General features: G+C 38.9%; 1 protein-coding gene across 9 annotated transcripts in view; it reads left to right on the top strand.

The window, feature by feature from the left end:
* The window catches only part of EIF4G3 (eukaryotic translation initiation factor 4 gamma 3), a 315,852-nt gene that overhangs the window by 65,985 nt on the left and 225,452 nt on the right, over nt 1-24,415 (top strand). For all 9 annotated transcript variants that reach the window (XM_086715926.1, XM_086715923.1, XM_086715919.1 and 6 more), the window contains one exon: nt 17,049-17,124. The gene's annotated coding sequence lies outside the window, so the exon portion shown is untranslated. The remainder of the gene's footprint in view (nt 1-17,048; nt 17,125-24,415) is intronic.

The raw sequence follows: 24,415 nt of genomic DNA, 5'->3' as shown, positions 1-24,415 counted from the left end.
AGAATACGTTCCAGCATAAATACCAGTTTATTCTTTTTTTTTCCCCAGAAAGAACATTAATGACTAATCATATTTCATTTCTCAAATGCACAGTAGTTCTCTGTCAGTATGAATGAAAAGCCCTTTGGATTTTTTTCATGACTCCATTTGATGACCATTTTTGCATGAATTTAGTATAACTACACTTAATGGGTTTCTCTGGTGCCCTTACTTACTTGAAGCAGTGTGCTTCTGGCCTGCTTACCTAGATTTACAATGCTCTAGGACTTGTCTTACAGACAGTAATACTGTTGAAATTCTGCTCTTGGCCTCAGGGGGCCCTGTGTGAGTGTGGTTTTCTTAGGGTATGCTATATAGAAGCAGAGGAGAGGTCAGAACTGTTTTAATAATTGTTCTGAGATACTCTTTTGCCTTTTTCACTTAATATTGACATTTTCGTGATGGTGCAGAATCATTTGTGGGTGAAACTGCTGGTGCCTTAGCGTGAATCGAGGTAGTGCTACCAAACTGTACTGGTAATGATTGTGTTCTTCACCAACACACATTCTGGAAAAGAAAGAAAAGGCACCAGTTTCACTTAATGTCTTTTTTGTTTGTTTCTTGTACTTAATATCTTTCATGAAACAGTAAAACTTACTCAGTTTATTAAATCTTGACCTTTCAGTATACATCTTCTTAATATTCTGTGTGATGGAACGGGTGGCATGTTACATAGTTGTTCAGTGGTGGTTTTATCCTGAAAAGTTGAGTTGGAGGCAGAACTAATCACTTTTTTTGATGAAGTTTTTTATTTTAATTCCAGTATAGCTAACAAATAAAGTGTTATATCAGTTTCACTAACCACTTTTATATGTAACACCATTTTGTTTTAAATGTTTTTTATTTATTTTTGAGCAAAAGACAGAGTGCAAGCAGGGGAGGGGCAGAGAGAGAGGGGGACACAGAATCCGAAGCAGGCTCCAGGCTCAGAGCTGTCAGCACAGAGCCCGATGCAGGGATCGAACCCATGACCTGTGAGATCATCACCTGAGCCCAAGTCAGACGCTCAGCCGACTGAGCCACCCAGGCACCCCTATGTAACACCATTTTTACTTGAAAGAATGACCAACTGTATTTAGACTTGGATATTTAGCAGACATATTTTCAGAAATCAGTGAGTGTGCTTGTCGCTTTAAGGCAGACTGTTGCCAATAATAAAGTTATAGGTTTGAAGTGAAGATTAGAATATTGGAAACTTGTATGTGCCATCATGAATTTGACAGCTTCCCAATGCTTAATAAACTTTACTGGTGAAATCAGGTTTGGTTTTTAATAGTACACCATTTGGAAAATCTGGCTAACTTAATGCACCGATATTTCCCAGGTGATTAATGCATATGTTACAAAGTTATGCATAGGTGTAAGATCCATTTAAAATGCAATGTAGGGTCGCCTGAATGGCTTAGTCGATTAAGCGTCTGACTCTTGAACTTGGTTCAGGTCATGATCTCACAGGTAATGGGATTGAGCCCTGCTTCGAGCTCTGCTCTGACAGAGCGAGCCTGCTTGGAATTTTCTCTTTCCTCTGTCTCTCCCCCTTCCCTGCTTGTGCTTGCTCTCTCTCTCTCTCTCAAAATAAAAAAACTTAGTAAAAAAAAAAAAAAAAAAAAAAAAAATTTCTTATAAAAAAATGCAATATAGAACAATTATTATAACTGTAAACTTAATACAGTTTCAGATTCGGGGTGCCTGGGTGGCTCAGTCGGTTAAGCATCTGACTCTTGATTTCAGCTCAGGTCATGATCTCGAGGTTCATGGGATCAGGCCCTGCGTTGGGCTCCATGCTAACAGTGCAGAGCCTGCTTGGGATTCCCTTTCTTTCTCCCTCCTCAACTCATTCTCTCTCTCTCTCTCTCTCTCAAAATAAACTTTTAAAAAAAGTCTCATTTTTAAAAATAAATTTTGAAAAAGTTTTTTATTTATTTTTGAGAGAGTGCCTGTGCGTGGGAGGGGGGAGGGGCAGAGAGAGCGGGAGAGGGAGGATCTGAAGCAGGCTCTGCGCTGACAGCAGAGCTGCCCTGAACTGCACTACATTCAGCTTTTCTGGTCCCTCCACGTTAAGTGATGGTATCACTCCCCTCTCAGTAATGACAAGCAAACGACAGTCCCACACGTGTACAAACAACCCCTCTCCCCAAGGAGATAGAGCAAATCTCACACACAGCAGCCAACTCATTTACTATTAGACACTGCCTAATAGTGTGTGGGACTCAAATCCACAAACCTCAAGATCATGAAATGAGCTGAAGTCCAATGCTTAACTGACCAAGCCATCCAGGCGCCTTACAGAAGTCTCTTTTAAAAAAGGTGTGGTATCAGATATTACCATACTGTGTTTCAGTAAGTCCAGCGCAGTCACTTTTTCTTCCAGGTTGTACTTCCCTGTTTGAGCACTGGACAATTCAACATTATTTAGAAGCCAGGTTATACAACAAACAGGTACTTCAACATTAGAGCCATACTTTGGGAACCAAACATATTAGTCAGTTTCGATCGCAGATCTCATGCGGACTCTGGAGCATATGTTCCTTGAGGGGAAAGGCAAGAGTCAGCATTATGCACATTTTCCTGTATTTCTGTTCCCCTCTGCCCTCCCTGTGGCTTGGTTGAATTTGTGTAAGTTAAATGTGGGAATGCAAGACTCTATATCTCTATAAATATATGCTTTCATCCATACATATTGTATTTATTTGTATATGCTAAGAAACTTGGTAGCTCTGCTAATTTTCATGGCCTCAATTCTAAAAGGAATGTTTTTCATGTTCTTTAAATAGAAGTTACTTAAATATGAATTAAAAAGTAATTTGTCACTTTTACATAGTCTATCTTGAACTCATGTCTTCTTCCAGTTAAGTTATGCAGTAACTATTATGATGAAATGATATATTTGGGGCAAAGCGAATTCTAGATAGCAGCATAGATGCTTTATACATATTTATACAAGTGAAAAGTATCAACGTTTCTGTTAATTTTATGTTCACCAAGCCTGTGATAAGCATCTTTTAGCTTATTTTGCAATATTGTGGGACCTTATAGACTGCCAGTCTTTGTCATATTTGCTCATTTACTTTCATTTAAATATTCTATATGTATTTTATTTGATGTAAGCCGCCTCAAGCCCATGGTGGATAAAGCAAGGAATAAATAAGATAAAATAACGGGAAAACAAACTACTATAGCCAGAGTTGGGAAAAAAAAAATGAGAGAGAGAAAATAAAAGCCTTGTTGCAGTTTTTATTATTTTATTTTGTTTTGTTTTATTTTATTTTAGTTTATTTGTTGTGAGAGAGTGTGAGCAGGGGAGGGGCAGAGAGAGAAGGATAGGGAGAGAATCCCAGGCAGGCTCCAGCTCTGTCAGTGCAGAGCCCAACATGGGGCTGTAACTCACAAACCACAAACCCTGAGATCATGACCTGAGCCAAAGTCAAGAGTCTGATCGACTAAGCCACCCAGGTGCCCCTTGTTGCTGTTCTTAAAAGAAAGGTGATACAAATTTGTTTTTTTAATGTATTTATGAATTTACATTTGTACTTGTATTTAAGTCTTTATGTTCATAAATTCATAATAAAATGAAATATTTGCCTTATTAAACAATAGTGACTAACACTGCAAGGCTATAATGGAGTAATAAATGACAGCAAGCTGTATCAGCCTTTTCTTCCCTGCTCCACTCTCCAATAATCTTACTAATGACCAGTGAAATAGACAAAGGTAGAAAAAGTTATATCTGTCTATATATGTGTTAAACTGGGGGTGTCTGGCTGGCTCAGTTGGTAGAGCAGGTGACTCTTCATCTTGGGGTTGTGAGTTCGAGCCCCACGTTGGGTGTAGAGATTACTTAAAAATAAAATTAGGGGCACCTGGGTGGCTTATTTGGTTAAGCATCCGGCTTCGGCTCAGGTCAGATCTCAAGGTTTGCGAGTTCGAGCCCTGCATCGTGGTCTGTGCTGACGATCCTGCTTTCGATTCTGAGTCTTGTCTCTCTCTGCCCCTCCCCCACTCATGCTCTGTCTCTGTCTCTCACAAATGAATAAACATTTAAAAAATAAAAAATAAAATGAAAAAATCTTAAAAAACAATTACTATGTTTGTAAACCAGATAATATATCTAAGTAAATTTGGTAATCACTTCCTGAGCAACAGATTGCACATGTATTCTGTAGAACCAGGATTATTTTAGATCTCAGACACAGCTGTTACTGGAAATGTGGTTTCTTGGGGGTGCCTGGGTAACTCAGTTAAGCATCCAATCCTTAATTTTGGCTCAGGTCATGATCTCATGGTCATGAGGTTGAGCTGGTGTTAGGCTCTGCACTGAGCCTGCTTTTTGTTTGTTTGTTTGTTTGTTTGTTTGTTTGTTTGTTTTGAGAGAGTGTGTGTGCGCACGTGATGCATTGGGTGCCGGGTGGCGGTAGGGCGAATGAGTCCTTTTTTTTTTTGAACACTCATTTTTGAGAGATGGGGAGAGACAGGATATGAGTGGGGGAAGGGCAAAGAGAGAGGGAGACACAGGATCTGAAGCAGGCTCCAGGATCTGAGCTGTCAGCACAGAGCCTGATGCAGGGCTCAAACCCACGGACTGCGAGATCATGACCTGAGCTGAAGTTGAACGCTTAACCTACGGAGCCACCTAGACACCCCAGAGAATGAATCTTAAGCAGACTCCATTTCTAGCACAAAGCCTACACGGTCAGAACCGTGAGATCATGACCTGAGCCAAAATCAAGAGTCAGGCTCTTAACCCACTGATCCACATAGGTGCCCCCCTTATTATTTACCTTTAAGGTCCATGTTAACTTTTCTCTACCTAAATATCTAGGAACCTACTTGAGGGGTCAAAGTGAATCTTGACACTTAAAACCTAAGTCAGAAAAACTTAAATAACTTACTATCGCTGTATATATAGCTGAATAAAACTCAGTATAACTTTACTCTTATCCAGTCTCCTTTCCTTAGCAGTCAGAAAATACTGATTCCCCCCCACTTTAAAAAAATTAAAAAACATTTTTTGTGCCTTGTATGTATATGTATGTATAGCTGTAGTAATGCATAACACTAATGGTATCACTTGTTTCATCAATAAAATTTTGTACATTTGACAAACACATTGAGAGTATAGCTGTTTTGTGGAGTGCCCTGCAGCCTCAGAACTCAGATTCTCTTACTAACAAGACTTGTGACTATAAACACATAAAAATGAGAGAGGAAGCAGGGGAGAGGGGCAGAGAATTTTATTTATTTAAATTGCTTTTTAATGTTTATTCATTTTTGAAAAAGAGACAGTGTGTGAGTGGGGGAGAGGCAGAGAAAGAGACACACACAGAATGTGGAAGGCTCCAGGCTCTGAGCTGTCAGCACAGGGACCGACGCAGGACTCGAACTCTCAGACTATGAGATCATAACCTGAGCCGAAGTCAGACGCTTAACCAACTGAGCCACTCATGCACCCCTATTTATTTATTTTTATTTTATTATTTTTTTTACAAGATGCTTTTTTATTTTTTTAACTTATTTGTTTTGAGAGAGAGAGCGAGCAGGGGAGGGGCAGAGAGAGAGAGGGAGACAGAATCCCAAGCAGGTTCCACACTGTTAGTGTATAGCCTGATGAGGAGCGGGCTTGAACTCACAAACCCTGAGATCATGACCTGAGCTGAAACTAAGAGTCAGTCGCTTAACCAACTCAGCCACCCAGGTGCCCCGAGAGAGAATTTTAAACAGGCTCCCTGCTCAGCGCGGAGCTGGACTTGGAGCTTGATTCCACGACCCTGGGATTATGACCTGAGTAGAAATCAAGAGTTAGACACACAGTCCTCTGAGCCACCCAGGTGCCCCTCACAATTAGTTTTTTTTAAGTAACCATTATGATAGCTAACATTTATAGAGTCTTACTGTATGCCAGAATAGTTTACATTTATTCATACATATTTTTCTAAGTTTATTTATTTGATAGAGCATGTGTGCACATGAGCGGGAGGGGCAGAGAGGAGAGAGAATCCCAAGCAGGCTCTGCCCTGTCAGTGCAGAGCCCAACCTGGGGCTTTATCCCCTGTCCCTGGGATCATGACCTGAGCCAAAACCAAGAGTAGGACACTTAACAGACTGAGCCACCCAGAGGCCCCTCCCCCCTTTTTAATGCTGAGGTGGTTTTTATTATAACATTGGCTAACTATAACAGCCTGTGTGGTCTGAAACTTGATTCTCAGGACTTTCTGGAGGGCCTGTGTGTTGGTTGTCTTTGTCCAGGTGTGTCAGCAGTAAGAGTGTAAAGAGAGTGTTCTGGACTCATTGTTCACTCCCATGAGTAGTGGTGTGGCCCTTGGCTACCACAGTACCACTGCATCTGTTGGTTTTCGTCCCACCTCAGTGGCTACAGGTAGGGTCCTTTGCTGATCTATCCTGTGTCTCACCCTCAGGTCTGAGGTCCTTTGCCTCCTTTCTTTCTATTGGGTTTAAAGATTAGTTTCATGTTAATGAATTTTGAAAGTTTTGTATCTTTAGGTCAGAGTTTTAGCCCTAATTACATATTCACATATCTAATTTTTGTTATTGTGTCTCCTGACATTTCCAGTAGGCATTTCAGTACTCTTAATTTCCTTTTCATCCCTACTTCAACCTGTTCCTTCCCGGTTTTGGTAAATAGTACCATTGTCTATGTCACTGCTCAAGGTAAAGCACCTATAAGCCATTTTTTGTTCTTTTCCTTCACCCGTCTACTTTTATTATTTATTTTAGAGAGAGAGAGTGTGTGAGCAGGGCCGAGAGGCAGAGGGAGAGAATCTTAAGCCAACTCTGCTGTCAGCATGCAACCTAATGCGGGCTCAGTCCCAATACCGTGGGATCATGACCTCAGCTGAAATCAAGAGTGGGACATTCAGGGGCGCCTGGGTGGCTCAGTTGGTTAAGCGTCCAACCTTGGCTCAGGTCATAATTTCATGGTTTATGGGTTTGAGCCTCATGTCAGGCTCTGTGCTGACAGCTCAGAGCCTGGGGCCTGCTTCAGATTGTGTGTCTCCTTCTCTCCCTGCCCCTCCCCTGCCCATTCTCATTCTCTCTCTCTCTCTCTCTCTCTCTCTCTCTCTCTCTCTCTCACTCACTCTGTCTCCCTTCCCTCCCTCCCTCCCTCCCTCCCTCTCCCTCTCCCCTCCCTCCCTCCCTCTCCCTCTCCCTCTCCCCTCCCTCCCTCCCTCTCCCTCTCCCTCTCCCCTTCCCTCCCTCCCTCCCTCCCTCTCCCTCTCCCCTACCCTCCCTCCCTCCCTCTCCCTCTCCCCTTCCCTCCCTCCCTCCCTCCCTCTCCCTCCCCCCCTCCCTCCTTCCCTCCCTCCCTCTGTCTCAGAAATAAACATTAAAAAAAAAAAAAAAGAGTGGGACATTGAATTGACCAAGCCACCTAGGCGCCCCTGCCATGATTCTTTTTAAACCTAAGTTCTAGTAGAATTTCAGAACATTGCAATTATGATCTCATCTTCATATTACATTTTAAAAATGCTCTACCAGTTCAGGTAAATGTCACCTCCTTGAAAATTTTAGAGTTCTACCTATTAACAGCTTGTAGCCAGCAGTGGAATGTCTAGTGAAGGCTGACTTTTGTTGTATGTGAATGACTAGCTCATTCAGTTCTTTTTTGGAGAATGACTTTTAAAATCTGTCAAATGTGTATTCCCTACCAATTATTATCTGGATCCATATCCAGAGGAATCTGGCATATCAGCATATTTTATTTGGTTATTATCTAAGGCCATTTGAGTGATTCAGATGTAGGATACAAATGGAATTGCTAACTACATTTCATCTTTTTTTTTTTTTTTTTTTTTTTTGAGAAAGACAGCATGAATAGGGTAGGGACAGAGGAAGAGGGAGAAAGAGAATCTCAAGCAGGCTCTGTGCTGCTAGCACAGAGTCCCATGCTGGGCTCAAGCTCACGAAGTCCTGAGATCATGACCTGAGCCGAAATCAAGAGTCTCACGCTTAACCAACTGAGCCACCCCAGCGCCCCTGCCCTTCATCATTCTTAATGAAATTTCTTCAAGGTAGACATTTTTGAAGGAAGAGGTCTACTTTGTTACCTTCTGCCTTTTCTTTGTCACATGGATTGTTTTAATCTGAATTGTGTGTTAGTATAACACTTAAATATTTGTCTTAGAATTAAAAACTTGAGAACTAAAAACTTTGAAATTGTGAGTATATTCATTTTTCATATGTGTATCTTTTTGTTTCATAGAAAGTTTGTATTTTTGTCTTGAGTAGAAGGATTAACAGCATGGTCAGCAGCTATATTCTTTCACAATATTGATCCTTGCCCCCCCACCCCCCATCTAAGCAGCTTATGTTTTTGGTTAAACTTAAATGTGACTGTCGGGAAATCAGTTTCTGAGTTAGTAGAAAACCAGAGCCAGAGCAAGGGCTTTTCTGGCCAAGCACTTTGAAACTAAAGTTTTCAGATTTGTAAAAAAAATAGTTTAATGGTTCCTAGTTGTTAACATTCATATAGTGGTTTCTAGAAACAGATTTGCGCAGAAACACAATGGGAAAGAAGGTATGGGCTGTTTGCACTTTGCAATTCCAAAATCAAAAGTGTCTGGAAAACTCATTTTTTCTCATAGATTAGTAAAAACTCTTGCCAGAAAGCCAGAAGTTTGAATATTTATATATTTTGCAGTAGAGATAAATGTGTTTCATTAAGGAGTATTGCCCGTAGACCCTGCTGGAGATGTTATATAATGTAACAACTGTATTAACTTTCTATCTTTGGAAAAATTCTGAATTCCAATAAGGGATTTTGGACCTAAATTAACAGTCCAACATTAAATTGAATTGAAAGAATAAAATGGCTAGTTTTATTTCTCTGCAGTTTCTTTTTTTTTTAATTTTTTTTTTTAATGTTTATTTATTTTTGAGAGAGACAGAGACAGAATGTGAGTGGGTTAGGGGCAGAGAGAGAGGGAGACACAGAATCCGAAGCAGGCTCCAGGCTCTGAGCTGTCAGCACAGAGCCCAACGCGGGGCTCAAACTCATGAGCTGTGAGATCATGACCTGAGCTGAAGTCAGATGCTCAACGGACTGAGCCACCCAGACACCCCTATTTCTCTGCAGTTTCAATGGCAAATGATATAGAGCAATGAAGAAAATTTTGGTTTTCTTAGAACATTGGTGTCCATTTATATATATATGTATATATGTATATATATATATATATATATGTATGTATGTATGTATGTAGCAGGGGTAGTTTTGTCATAGTGTTTAGGTTTGAGAATACAGTTCCTGTTCTGTTTTTGTCCAGAGTTACTAACCTTGTGATCCCTGAGATTTCTGTACTTGCTGAGTAGAGTCATTCAGGGTTATCATTCTTTGTGGCATATTTTACACGTTTGATGTCTATGAGGTCTGCGCTTCACAACTTTAAATTAATTCAGTCTTGTCTGTTTCATCTTTAATTATAACATGCATTAATCTAATCAGCACAGCTTTGTGGGTTTTTTGCCTTCATTTATTTATTTTGATAGAGAGCGTGTACATGCACAAGCCGAATAGGAGCAGAGAGAGCGAGAGAGAGAGGGAATCCCAAGCAGGATGCGCATTACAGTGCAGAGCCCTTCTTGGAGCTTGAACACATGAACCATGAGATCATGACCTGAGCCGAGACCAAGAGTGGGTTACATAACTGACTGAGTCACCCAGGCGTCACCCTTCAGCACAGTTTTATGCTTGGGTTTGAGATGAGCTGTTTCTTTGGTATCACCTATGTAAGTAGCAATTAGCTGAGGATACTTTACTGTTAGCCTCTGAGGGTTCCATTATGGAATTTGCTTCCCTTTTTGATACACAGTTTTCTATAGCTCTAGTCCGTATCTTTATTTTTTATTCATTTTTTTACAATGTTTATTTACCTTTGAAGGAGAGAGAGAGCATGAGTGGGGTAGGGGCAGAGAGAGAGAGAGAGAGACAACACACACACACACACACAACCCCATGTGGGCTCCAGGCTCTGAGCTGTCAGCACAGAGCCTGACTCGGAGTTGGGACTCACAAACTGTAAGATCATGACCTGAGCCGAAGTTGGATGCCCAACTGACTGAGCCACCCAGCACCCCTAGTCCTTATCTTTTATGAAGCTTTTCCCAGTGTAGGAAAGGGTTATTTAAAAAAAAAATTTTTTTTACATCTTATTTTTTAAATTTATCTTTGAGAGAGAGAGAGAGAGAGACAGAGACAGAGCACAAGTAGGGGAGAGGCAGAGAGAGAGGGAGACACAGAATCCTAAGCAGGCTCCAGGCTCTGAGCTGTCAGCACAGAGCCCGACGTGGGGCTTGAACTCACAAACTGTGAGATCATGACCTGAGCCAAAGTTGGAAACTCAACTGATTGAGCCACCCAGGCGCCCCGGAAAGGGTTATTTTATTTTAAAAAAAAATTTTTTTTTCAACGTTTATTTATTTTTGGGACAGAGAGAGACAGAGCATGAACGGGGGAGGGGCAGAGAGAGAGGGAGACACAGAATCGGAAACAGGCTCCAGGCTCTGAGCCATCAGCCCAGAGCCCGACGCGGGGCTCGAACTCCCGGACCGCGAGATCGTGACCTGGCTGAAGTCGGACGCTTAACCGACTGCGCCACCCAGGCGCCCCGGAAAGGGTTATTTTAAATAAAACGTTATTGTGATAAAATATGCATATCGTAAAATTGACTCATTTAAAGTGTACAATGCCCTGGTTTTTAGTGCATTTACGGATGTGTGCAGCCATTTCCACAGTCAATTCTAGAACATTTTTATCTCCTTAGAAAGGAACCCCATTCCTCTTAGCTATCAGCTCCCTCCCTCTTCATTTTCTCTACTCCTAAGCCACTACTAGTCTTTCTGTCTTTATAGCCTATTTTGAACGTTTCATAAAAATTGAATCATATAATATGTGGTCTTCTGTGACTTTCACTTAGCATGTTTTCAAGATTCATCCATGTTGTGGCATGTATTAGTACTTCGTTTCTTTTTTTGCCAAATAATATTTTTTTTATGCTTTCCATTCATCAGTTGATGCACAGTTGAGGTCTTTCTACCTTTATTATTAGGAATAATAGTGCATGTAAATAAATATTAATGTGCAAGTTTTTGCAGGGATATATGTTTACATTTCTCATGGGTATATACCCAAGAGTGAAATTGCTGGGTCATATGGTAACTCAGTGTTTAAACTTTTGAGGAACTGTCACAGACCGTTTTTCAGAGTGGCTTCACAAATGCACGTTTCCACCAGCAGTATATGAGGGTTCTCTGTACTCTCACTGACTCTGGCGTTTTGATCATAGCCATCCTTCCTGGTAGGTGTGGAGTAGTATCTCATTGCAGCTTTGATTTGCGGTTCCCGGTTGACTAATTATATTGAGCATCTTTTCATGTGCTTTTTACCCATTTGTAGATCTTCTTTGGAGAAATGTCTTTTCAGATCCTTTCTCCATTTGAAATAATGGGTTATTTGTGTTTTTATTTTTGAATTGTAAGAGTTCTTTATATATCCTAGATAGAAATCTCTTATCAGACATAAGAGTTGCAAATATTTTTTCCTATTCTATGTGTTGTCTTTCCATTTTCTTGATACTGTCTTTTGATGTACAGTACTGTTTAATTTTGTTGAAGTATGATTTATTCTTTTGTTGATTTTGGTGCTGCTGTATCTAATAATCCATTGCCAAATATGAGGCCATGCAGATTTATTCCATGTTTACTTCTGAAAATTTCTAGTTATAGCCTTTACATTTAAGTCTTTGATCTACTTTGAGTTAATTTTTGTCAAGTAAGCAACCCACCATCATTCCTTTGCATGTCTATTCAGTTGTCCGAGCAAGAGGGCGTTATTTTTTATATTAGCTTTCTATAACTAATTAGTCAGTTTTTATATGCAGCACATCTCAAACTCTTCAAATAATAAAATTTTGGACTCTTAAAATATTTTTTTGAAACATTCTGAATTAATCTGGACAATTTTCTGTGTGATAAACAGTGACATGGGATTGCTTCTTATATTTACATTTATGTAGACAGTGTGTTTTTCCAGTTTTGGCTAGTGCATCTCCTTTATAAAGGTAGGTTAAATTTTGTTTTTTAGGGTTTATTTTCAAGATATGCTAGTTTATTTAAATTGCATTTCTTTAATTTTTAAAGGGTATATCCCTTCCTTAATGGGATATTTATATTAATATTAAATGGAATTTATATTCAATATTAATATATTCAATATTAATTAAGTGGAAATAATACTAAATGGAATGTAGCTATTTCCAAAGCAATTGTATGTGAAAAGAGTGTAGTATAGAAATTCTGCCCTTATCCTTTTATGTTATACATGTTCTCTTCCTTTATTGTTATCAAAACTCTATTTGAAGAAGGAGGGATGCCTGGCATGTCAGTAGAGCATGCAACTCTTGATCTCGGGTTGTAGGTTTGAGACCCACGCTGGGTGTAGAGATTACTTGAAAATAAAATCCCAACAAAAAAAGAGAAAGTGGAGAAAGGTGTAAATTGACTGATATTACCATATTGCCATAAAGCTTAAATAAGAAATAATGTAGAAAAAGATCTTTTTCATTTATTTGTTTTTATCTCCTGAAATCGGTTGCCTGTGTCTTCTCTAAAGTAATTTGTGCAATGGGATTTGTACCCTTGCTTTCACTTTCAGTGAGGCAATAATAACTTGAGGTTGTCACTATAAATATTGCTTATGGTAAGCATTGATTTGGGAGAGTAGCTTTTCTTTAAAAAAAAAAAAAAAAAGTTTTTTTTTTAACATTTATTGATTATTGAGAGACAGAGAGAGACACAGAGTATGAGCAAAGGAGGGGCAGAGAGAGAGGGAGACACAGAATCTGAACCAGGCTCCAGGCTCTGAGCTGTCAGCACAGAGCCCAACGTGGGGCTCAAATCCAAGAACCGTGACATCATGACCTGAGCCGAAGTCGGGCGCTTAACCGAGGGAGCCACCCAGGCACCCCTGTGTTTATTTTTGAGAGAGAGAGAGCAAGCAGGGGAGGGGCAGAGAGAGGGGATCAGAGGATCCAAAGCAGGCTCGGTGCTGACAGCACAGAGCCCAACGTGTGGGTCGAATTCACAAGCTATGAGATCATGACCTGAGCAAAAGTCGGATGCTTAACCGACTGAGCCACACAGGCGCTCCTAGCTTTTCTTATAATGGATTGGGGTAAAGTTTAGGAACATTCAGCTGTGAGTTGTAAATGGAACATTAGTGTTTTAGCATACTGGAGGAAGATTTCTGTTGATTTTCATTGATTATTTTCTAATTTCTCAAGATAAAACCTTTTGAGGAGATAGTGACTACAGGTCAAACTCAGGGTCAGATACAATTGCCATTGAGCAAGAAACTTCATCCTAATGAGAGTTCATCATTCATGAAATTTCAGTACACATCTGTAAGTTTAAAAAAAATTTTCTTTAATATTTATTTATTTCTGAGACAGAGCATGAGTGGGGGAGGGGCATCGAGAGAGGGAGACACAGAATGTGAAGCAGGCTCCAGGCTCTGAGCGGTCAGCACACAGCCCGACGCGGGGCTCGAACTCACAAACCGTGAGATCAAGTCCTGAGCCGATGTCGATCGCTCAACCGACTGACCCACCCAGGCACCCCCAGTACACATCTGTAAATTAAAAAATTACTGGTCCCTTCTTTCTTTCCTGACATAAGCAGGAAACATTCAGATCATTATATAATCTCACTGGTCTTTGGATTTCTTTGACGAAATCTTGTGTTTGAAAAATTTTTATCCGCCTAATTGACATTTAATGTGGAGCGTATGTAGTGAGTTGTTTAATAATCAATTTAGAGTGTGTTGTGCTTTAATACTCTTAAGTCTTCAAATTTTATTTCTTACATTTTTTATTAGAAAATGAGCGTGCGGAATTAAAAAAAATATTTTCCATTTGTATTTCTATTTAGAATCTTAATTCAGTTATTATATACCTTCCTTCTGGTCTTGCTAATGATTTTGCTTATATTTCCTAATGGTATAGTCCATAGTAGTTTGAACCGCAGAAATGTCAAGTGAGTATGCCTACTGTGTTTTAGTATTGAGATTTAAAAAATTAAAAAACAACATATTCTGAAGCACTGCACATGCATATTATCACTGTTCATTAGTTGAATTTGAATTTTAAATGGTACTCTGAGAAGCCTTTTTTTTTTTTTTTTTTTTTTTTTTTGCTACCTTGAGCTCAAAAGTAAATAAGTAAATATCCAGTGATGTATGCTGGAGATACAGTACTTGGTGAAAGCTGGTAATAAGCTTAATTACAGGCAGAATTAGGAGGAAGTATGTTGTTGTGAAAGAGCTTTACATGCACGTCATTTCTTCGAATTAACTTATTTATGGAGAAAATGCCTAGTGCCTATTTGAGTCTGGTTTATTGAGGCTGTTTTTAGTGGAAAGAGGGGCTAAATAACTTACTTGCAAGGAAGCAAAAATATAGGAAGTTAAATTAAAAAAAAATGTTTAATGCTTATTTTTGAGAGAGAGAGCTACAGAGCATGAACAGGGGAGGAGCAGAGAGAGAGGGAGACACAGAATCTGAAGCAGGCTCCAGGCTCTGAGCTGTCAGCACTGAACTGGACGCAGGGCTTGAACCCAAGAACCACGAGATAATGACCTGAGCCGAAGTTGGACACTTAACCAACTGAGCCACCCAGGCGCACCCCACAAGTTAAATTTTTTATTGAGATATAACTCATATGCTATAAAATTCACACTTTTTAAAGTGTACAATTTAGTGGTTTTTAGCATATTTATGAAGATATGTGATAGGAAAAAAATGCTCTGTAAAATAAGCTGACTTAGTTTGATACAGTAATTGCCAAGTCTGTATTAATAAGTGTACATTTGCCATTGGGCAGATGATTCAGTTTAGGCCAAGAATTTGGGACTTTCTAGAAATTTTGGGGTGACACTCCATTGACTCTTCTATGAGACGAACTGTTCATTTAGTTTTGTCATATAGATAGGGGCAACCATAGTTTGACCAGGTTGTGGTCATTATTCTGTTCGTGACATATTGATATAATAGGAAGAGAGTGGTTTTTAGAATTCAGGAAGACTTGATCTGGCCTGAGTACCTAGCCTTATTAACTGGGGCAGGTTACTTCTTGCTGATTCTCAGTTTATAAGAGATATTTTGGAATGGTTCGGTGAAGACAACATAGTTGGTTAGGCTTGCAGCCTGTTTTAGATTTAGATCTCCTGACTTGTATTTTCAGTTTTTGTTTTTATAGAATTATGTTTTTGTTTTAAAATTAAGAATTTTTACTTCAACGTTCTTTTAAGAAACAATTTATCAACCTGTAGTATTCTGTTGGTGGTTTACAGAGAGTGAAATAAACAAAATAAACATTATTTGTGGACCAGAAGAATGTTTGTTAGTGGGACTCTTGGCCAAATATATGATTGCCTCTTTACAAATCTCATAATTGTATTGTTAGGCAATAAAATAACTAATAGAAATCAGGAACCCCTAACCTTCTTTTGTAAGGCTTAAATGGCATGTCTCAGCTTTTGGGGGCATAGTACTGATGACTCTCATTTGAGATTATTCTCATGTGGTGAGAATTAGCCTTAGCTAGAAGAAGCAAAAGTCGTTGGCTTTGCAGAAGAAAGAATGGCCTCATATTTTCCACCATTCATGTGACTGTGGTGCAGAACTATAATTCAAAGAAAGTTTTATTCCAGCCAAGGGTAATCTTCTTTCTGAAAGAATCGACAAGCTCATAATGAAGGACTATTGTCCTGGAACTTATTATTAGTCTTATGCTTTCTACATTGCAAACATATATAAAGTTTTAAAGAAGCAGCTCCTGTATGAAATGTTTTAGTTTTGTTATTTCTTGCAGTAGTTGAAATCAGTTTCTTATGTGTAGGGGATGAACTGTGTGGTCTGAGGTGGTTAGTTTAAAGAATTGTCTAGAGACTGGTACAGTGTTACTGATTTTGAGTGGCTAAACCATGGATGGTTTTTGCTTTATTTTCCCTCTCCCACCTCAACAAACTGTTGCTACTTACGTATAAAGAATTTAACTTTTAATGATTCGGATTTCTGTAACTTGTGGTCATTCATTCATATAAAATTATTAATCGTAGCTGGTATTTTGTCTTCTAAAATGTTTCATTGAATTAGAAAGGAAAATGATAGGAGAAATGATAGGTTTAGGGAGGCATTCTGTTTCATTTTGGGTTTATTATATTTTTAGTCCTCTTAAATAGTACATTTAACTGATTCAAAAATTTTATTATGGAAACATTCAATACACTTATGTAATCCCACTGTGTGGAGAGAATTGCTGTTAATCTTTTGGTTGCTGTTCTTTTTTGTTGTTGTTGACATTCTTAGGGGAAATATCACCTCTCATCACCAGGTGGAAGGAGCTCACATCATTTACTTTTGAAGCTGAGTAAAATGATAGTCTTTTGTCTTTTAACAATATCCTGGCCACATGCTGGAATATTTTAATTGTTATGCTGGAGAGCCATTGTGGGTTTGTTTGTTTGTTTGTTTGTTTTTTTAATGCGTTGGTTGGGAAATAATGGAGAAGGGAAAGAAGCAACTAACATAGAAAAACCAGGAAACAATTATATTAGTCATTCCTTTGCAGTTAGCAGAAGAGACTGTGTCTTTTTCGGTAATTTACATGTATCTTTCTGGCTGTCCTGCTCATACTTCCTTAGTCTTTTTCTCTAGAAAGTAAAGGTGGTAGATTCTCATCATGGACCTAAAGTGTGGAGGCTTGTTTGTTTTGAGTTGCCATGGAACGTTTATCATGGGAATCACTTGGAGAGATTTATCTGGTTACATGAAGAAATTTGAAATATTTGTTTTCCGTTTTTGTGGAGAAGTAAATGAGTAGCCTTAGTAATTACGTGACAAAACTTGGGTCATGGACAGAATCTTAGGATGGTAAATTTTTGCTAATGCTACAGCAAGGCATTTTTGAGTTCTCTTATCCTTAACTCACTCTTCTAGAATTCCTAGAGGACCTGCACAGCAGCCTCTCGAGGATCGACTCTTCACTCCCGCCGTCCCGGCAGTGTATAGCACGGTGAGTACCTCATGATTGCTGGTCGTATTGGATGACTTCTTGCACATAAGCGTTTGATGTCACAATAGTGTTGGTTTGATTGGCATGTGAAAGGTTTTTGGCAAAAATTAAATGAAAACCCTGAACTGAAATAGGTGTATATAATATAAGAAGGGTGACTAGGTCTTTCCCCCATCATCTTAATTTAATAAGTGAATATGAAACAAGCATTGTCTTAAGATAGATTGGCTCATACACCTGTCACCTTTTTTTGTATTTTTTCATCTTTCCATAAATCTACCTCTGTCCTTGTCTTGTGATTCTTTTAGGATATTGAGTTTTAATTTTCTTTTTGGATATTTAAAGTGTTGGTTTGTTTTGTTTTGTTTTTTTATGTTTATTTATTTTTGAGAGAGACAGAGACAGAGTGTGAGAGGGGCAGGGGCAGAGAGAAAGGGAGACGGAATCCGGAGCAGGCTCCAGGCTCTGAGCAAGCTGTCAGCACAGAGCCTGATGCGGGGCTTGAACCCACAAACTGCGAGATCATGACCTGAACCGAAGTTGGTCGCTCAACCGACTGAGCCACCCAGGCGCCCCTCTTTTTGGATATTTAAAAAAAAATTTTTTTTATTTTACTTTTTTTAATTTCAAAACTTTTTCTTTTTCCCTTTGATTACATAACAAAATTCAAAAAGTTTAGAAATGAGAACATTGGTTGTTTTTTTTTTTTAATTTTTTTTTAACGTTTATTTATTTTTGAGACAGAGAGAGACAGAGCATGAACGGGGGAGGGTCAGAGAGAGAGGGAGACACAGAATCTGAAACAGACTCTAGGCTCTGAGCTGCCAGCACAGAGCCCGACGCGGGACTCGAACTCATGGACCACGAGATCATGACCTGAGCCGAAGTCGGACGCTTAACCGACTGAGCCACCCACGCGCCCCTGAGAACATTGGTTTTAATCCAGGAAATTTAATTTTTTACATTTAATTTTGAGAGAGTTGGGGAGGGGCAGAGAGAGCGAGACAGAAGATTCAAAGCGGACTTTGCACAGACAGCAGACAGCCTGAAGCAGGGTTCGAACTCTCAAACCTTGAGACCAGGACCTGAGCTGAAGTCGATGTTTAATGGACTGAGCTACCCAGGCGCCCCTAGGAAGTTAAACTTTTTATGTTAAATGATTGATTCAAATTCATAAATGGAGGGAAATTTAAAAGTTAGAGGATGAAGGTAATAAAATTAGAAGCGGATTTCAGGTGTCTTAAAGTGAGCCTAAGGGAATTTAGGGAAAACTGAGCAATCAGACCTATCTTTTAAGCATTTCAGCTCATCATACCATTTATTCCTTACCATATCGATAAGGTGCTTTAAAAGAAATTCAGAGTGGGGCACCTGGGTGGCTCCGTCGGTTAAGTGTCTCATGTCAGCTCAGGTTATGATCTCATGGTTTGTGAATTCAAGGCCTGCATCAGTCGCTGCACTGACAGTGAGGAGTCTGCCTGGGACTCTCTCTCCCTCTCTCTTCCGTTCCCCCAGTTGGGTGTGTGCGCACATGCACTCTCTTTCTCTCTCACTCTCAAGATAATAAACTTAGAAAAACCTCACAGAGTAGTGAGAAAGAGGAGTAAATAAATAATTGTAATTGATCTAAAGTGGCATGATAAAGCAATGATTCTTATCCTTTTGGGTTATGAATTACTTTTACAATCTTGAGTGTAGTCACAGTGCTTTTTTCTCAAAAAAGAGCGTATACCCGGTATCTACATATAATTTCAAAATTTCACAAAGATTATTAGGCCATTCATCGGCCCAAGGTTAAGAACCTTTTTTTTTCTTTTAATTTTTTTAATGTTTATTTATTTTTGAGAGAAAGAGAGACAGAGTGTGAGCAGGCCAGGGGCAGAGAGAGGGGGAGACACAGAACCCAATCAGGCTCCAGGCCCTGAACTGTCGGCACAGAGCCTGATGGGGAACTCAAACCCACAAACCATGAGATCATGACCTGAACCGAAGTCGGACGCTGAACCCACTGAGCCACCCAGGCGCCCCTAAGAACCTTTGATAAGAGAAAAAAAGATACTATATATGGGAAAGGAAGAAGTCACCTCACTGAGGAAGTGGCACTAAGCTGGAAGGTATAGGATTTCTCTAGGCAGAGTAGGGGAGCAAAAAACCTTCTAGGAAGTTAAAATTCAGAGGCATTCTTAATGGAATGGCCAGTAGTCGGCTTAGTGTGGCATATGTGTTAGGCTTTGTAGCAGAAGTAGAGATGCGATAGATGGGTTTGGGAGGTTTGAAGATTGTCCTAAAGAGTTAGAACTCTATTGTGCATGAATGAGTAGGATGGTTTTTCTGAAATAAATCTCAGTTTATTCCTAGTGTAGATCAGTTAACACTTGTAAATTACTTTTTGAACCCCTTGACTCTTAAAATGGACTCAGTTCGTATAACAAATTGCTTGATCTTCCTAGTAATTGAGAAACTTCAATTTACATGGAAAAATAACCTTTAGAGGGACACCTGGGTGGCTCATTGGGTTAAGCATCAGTCTTGGTTTCTGCTCAGGTCAAGATCTTGTGGTTCATGAGCTCGAGCCCCGAGTCAGAATCCTCTCCTCTCTCTTTCTCTTTCTCTCTCTCTCTCTCTCCACTCCCCTGCTTGTACTTGTTTTCTTGCTTTCCCTCTGTCCCTCAAAATAAATAAATGAAAGAAAGAAAAATAACCTTCCAAGTTTTTTTTCTAGCATAAACTTTCTATAGACCAGAGGGTTTTGTTTGTTTTGTTAGTACTGAGCATAAGGGCAGCTTTGCCATTCAGTTATTTTTCACAGTCAAGATAGGTAAAAGAAGAAAATGAAAATTTTTAGTAATGTTAAGTGATTTCTAGAGGCATCTACTATAACCATTTTTTTTGATATAGTTGCCTTTGTCTTTTTTTTTCTGTGTTGTAGGCTCTGTATAAGATACTTTATTATATTTTGTCAGTTTATATTATAATGTTAGCATTTCCTTTGCTATTTGAAACATGTCTTAAATAATAAATGGCTTTCTCTTGTTTTTTTTTTTTTTTTTTTTTTTTAACGAGAATGTAGTATTCAGTCAACATTTGACAAAGATATCTCAAGCTTTTAATGTGTGTCAGGCACTATGTAGGTGTTGGGAATGTAGTAGTGAGTAAACCAAACCCTCTGTACTCATAGAGTTTGTACCTTTCCATGGGATAGAAGGAAAGTAAACAACTATATGCACAATATAGTTTTGGGTAGTAATAAGAGCCTTGATGAAAATGAGCCATGATAAAGGGATAGAGAATGATTGGACTCCGATTTTCCTTGGGCTCTCAGGGGAAGTTCTATCTAAATAAGGCATATAAATAGAGAGGTAAGAAGTGAGGGAGTGAGTCTTGCAGATTTCTAGGGAAAGTACATTTCTAGTAGAACTGTAGTGCAAAGGTCCAGGGAGGGGTGCCTGCGTGGTTCAGTTGGTTGAGTGTCTCTTGATTCTGCTCAGGTCATGATCCCAGGGTGATTGGATTGAGTCCCGAGTCTGCAGAGAGCCTGCTTAAGATTCTCTCTCTCTCTTCCTCTCCCTCCTCCCTTCTGCCCCCTCTCCTGCTCACTCTCTCTAAAATAAACAAAAATAAATGATAAAAAGAATAAAAATCAAAGGCCCAGAGATAGCAAGGTGCTTCGTGTGATCTTAGAATTGTAAGGAAACTAGTGTGGAGTAGAGAGGGTGGCAACAGAATTCAGAGAAGTATGTGGAGTATCCGATTAGATGGGGCATTATTTAGCATGGTAAGAATTTGGATTATTATAATCTAAATGTAATTGAAAGCCATTAGAAACTTAAGAGCAGTAGATCTGAATTTCCTTTTAAAAGGCGACTGTAGCTATTATATAGATAGCAGACTGTGACTAGGGCAGGTGGCTGTGTTGGTGAAGTGGAAACAAGATGAGTTAAGTGATTGTTCAAGTAAAACAGGCAGAAGATAGATGATGGTGGCTTGCTCTAAGATGGTAGCAGAAAAAGATTAGTGGCGGGATTTGGTATATAGATGCAATAGGATAGCGTGGTAGCGTGGATGTGAGATGTGGGAGGAAGAAGACTGAAGGGTGATGTTAGGGATTTGGCTTTGAGTAACTGAATGAATGTGGTACCTTATACAAGTGAACACTGGGGCAGGAATAGGGTTATTGTTGAGAAAAATTAATAGAATTAAACATTATTTTGCTGAGAAGTTAAACATTAGGTTGTTTCTAAATTTCCTATTAGAAATAACTTACTGAATTTAAAGTCTTTCCTGAATTTTGGGTTATTTTTGTGGAATAACGTTCTAGAAATGAAATTACTGAGCTAAAGTATAGACATGTTTTTGAAACTCCTCATAAATGAAGACATGTGACTTTGTAAACTTAGTACTTTGGAGAGAAGATTATCTTGTGAGTGACAGCACAGTGCCTGCTACAAATTTTACATGTCATGTTTTGGAACAAAGGTTTTGAATTTATTTTTTTACTTAGATCAAAGTTGACTTTTACTGTTGGAAGCTACTGTTATATATGTAGTCCTTCAATCAGTTAAAAAAGTGGGTACATCAATTACATATACTGCCTGTTCTGGAAAGATGAGGGATTTTATTTTAGGCAATAAAAAGTTACCTTAAAATATGGCAGTTTTCACTTTTTTAATCAGTTTCCATTCATAGCAATTTAAATTTCTGCCTTGCTTTTACAGTGTTGTGCACATTAACTGAATGAGTAGGAGACTGGCTGACCAGCTGCTCTGACATTCTTAATTCCCCCTTTTCTCAACCCCAAGATTACGTATTGGTCACTGTTTCTCTAGCGTCTGGGTCCATTAGCATCGTTTCTGTGTCATAAAATAAAGGCTAACCCTCATTTCACCTCCTCCTGCCTTGTCACATGGTGCCCATATGTCACTTTAATTGAGTTGGTTGAATTCCTTGAACGACAAAAAAATGAATCCTGGCCAGTCTTAAACAATTATACAATCAAAGACTTTACATTTTTGTGTCTGATATGCAGGCTTTATGCGCTTATGCCAGCCATTTTAGTAAGTTTTCTGCTGATAATCAAAGAAGTATCCAAAGGAGGACTCAGTTACATGTTTTAGCTTGATTATCATTTATTTATTTACTTAAGCCTGATTTATATAAGTTTCTCCCTGGAATGTTTCTCTGGGATGGGAGCGATACTTTTGTTATTATACCTTATTAACCGTTATTATATTAGAGTGATTGATTATGTGAACAAAAAAAGAATAGAGCCAGTATTTTTTAAACTCTAGTAAGAGAGGTATATATTACATGGTAGAGAAGAAATGGCAAAACTGAAGGAATGAGCCAGTAACTTGAAATATATTCATGAATAACTCTCTCAATTAGCATACTTATGAAAAACAAACTGAAATTTTACCATCTTGTGTGTGTTTTTGGCTTCATATTTTCTTTAGAGAAATTAGATTTTATGACTAGTAAGCCAGTATTTTTAATATAATTGCAGAAATAAACTGGAATTTTCTGGAATAATGACTACAAAAAGCAGCAGTCATATTCTGGTAGATTATAAGAGTTGTATTATTAACTGCTTTTGCAGAATTCCTATAAATAATTAAATCTGAATGAATTATTCTTTACTGCGATAACATTTCATAATCCTTTTCAGCCAGCTTATCCTTTTAAAGTCTTGTTTCTGTCATCCTATAGTTCTGTGTCATCTAATTAGAAGATCATACTTTTATGTTTGTTTTCAAGTCACTAATAAATACTGAGTTGGCCCAACATGTCAATGGAGATAGCTGCACAGAGACAAAATTTAGCGTGGGTTGATCAACACTCTAGTGAGATGTACATCTACTTAATTGTCCTGTAATCCAGCACAGAATAACAATGCATTTTTTCCCCATGGTAAATACACCACTTGAGCTGATGATTTATTTACGTAGACTTTATTTTTGTAAACAGCTTTCTTGAGATATATTTGATATACAGCATATATAGTGCCTGTGATTTAAATATATTTAAAGTATACTCTTTAAAGTGTATAATGTGGTTAGGTTTAACATACCCCCATGAAAACCTTTGCCACAATCGATAAAATTAACATATGCGTCATTCTTAACTTCCCTCCCTTCTTCCTAATCTTTCTTTTCCATCCCTCCCCCCTCACCCCGCCATTGGTCTGCTTTGTATAATGATGAACTCATTCTCAAGACACTTATTAAAAAGTATAATAGGAAAAGGAATAACGTAGTAGGTACTGGTTGGCTTTTGTTTTTTGATTTTCCTTTTGTCACTCAGATTGTTTCAATATATTTCCATGCTGTGTTTATCAGTAGCTTGTTCTTGGGAGAAAAAGTAACCTTTATACTTATTATTATTATTATTATTTTAGAAAAAGTAAACTAAAGGTTTAAAATTCAGGGCTGTGATAGTCACATGTTCAGTGTATTCTTTTTCGCCCTAAGGATACATTTTTATTTATTTTTTTTATTTAAAAAAAATTTTTTTTAATGTTTGTTTATTTTTGAGACAGAGACAGAGCATGAACGGGGGAGGGTCAGAGAGAGAGGGAGACACAGAATCTGAAACGGGCTCCAGCACAGAGCCCGACGCGGGGCTCGAACTCACGGACCGTGAGATCCTGACCTGAGCTGAAGTCGGACACCCAACCGACTGAGCCACCCAGACGCCCCTGGGATACATTTTTAAAAAAAATTTATTTATATATATGTGAGCGAGAGAAAGAGCACATGTTGGGGAGGGGCATAGAAAGAAGTAGAGAGAGAATCCCAAGCAGGCTCCCTACCCAGCCCAGGAGCCCCATGTGGGCTCCACCTCCAAAACATGGGATCCTGACCTGATCTGAAACCAAGACTTAGACGCTTAACTGACTGAGTCGCCCAGGGCCCCTGGAGTTTGGTTTTTATTGAACATAATATAAATCATATGATTATACAATTTGGTTTTTTTTTTTTTTAATGTATATTTTTGAGAGAGTGCGAGCAGGGGGAGGGTCAGAGAGAGAGAGAGCACGGACAGGGGAGCCAAAGCAGGCTCTGTGCTGACAGCAGCAAGCCTGATGTGGGGCTCAAACCCATGAACTGTGAGATCATGACCTGACCTGAAGTCCAACGCTCGACTGACTGAGCCACCGAGGGACCCTGGTTGTTGTTGTTGTTGTTTAAATACGACATGTTAACACATAATGCAAACATTATAAACGTTAGTTTGTAGCATGTCAGTGAGGTGAACCCTAATTTGCATAATCTGTACGTTTAAAAACCAGTGT

This window comes from Puma concolor, chromosome C1 (genome assembly GCF_028749965.1).
Source record: "Puma concolor isolate L17-30 chromosome C1, mPumCon1.1.hap2, whole genome shotgun sequence".
Lineage (NCBI taxonomy): Eukaryota > Metazoa > Chordata > Mammalia > Carnivora > Felidae > Puma > Puma concolor.
The sequence above is the reverse complement of the archived record's forward strand: the minus strand, read 5'-3'. Positions and strand labels throughout refer to the sequence as shown.